This window comes from Nicotiana attenuata, unplaced genomic scaffold (genome assembly GCF_001879085.1).
Source record: "Nicotiana attenuata strain UT unplaced genomic scaffold, NIATTr2, whole genome shotgun sequence".
NCBI classification, from domain to species: domain Eukaryota; kingdom Viridiplantae; phylum Streptophyta; class Magnoliopsida; order Solanales; family Solanaceae; genus Nicotiana; species Nicotiana attenuata.
This window is the reverse complement of record NW_017676715.1, coordinates 10,765-11,221: the sequence shown is the minus strand read 5'-3', so window position 1 is coordinate 11,221 and position 457 is coordinate 10,765.

Here is a 457-nt window from a genome sequence, read left to right as displayed (position 1 = left end):
ATTAGGCTTGAATTGGCAAAGTTGGCATTTTGGCGAATTCCGGTGGATAGGTGAGATTTTGATCCGAGGCTCGGAATGGAATTCCGAGAGTTGCAGTAGCTCCGTTAGGTGATTTTGGATATGTGTGCAAAATTTCAGGTCATTTGGAGGTGTTTTGGTCGGGTTTTTGATCGAATGCGTAATTCGGAAGTTTTTAAGAAACTTAGGCTTGAATTCGATGTGATTTGATGGTTTTAGCGTTGTTTGATGTGGTTTGATGATGGGAACAAGTTTGAATGAGGTTTTAGGATGTATTGGTGTTTTTGGTTGAGGTCCCGGGGGCCTCGGGGTGAATTCGGGTGGTTAAACGGAGAATAATTCAGAGTTTGTTGCAGGTTTGAAGTTGTTGGTTCTGTCATTTCCGCATCTACGGAAAAGGGACCGCATAAGCGGTTCCGCAGATGCGGCGTATTGGTCG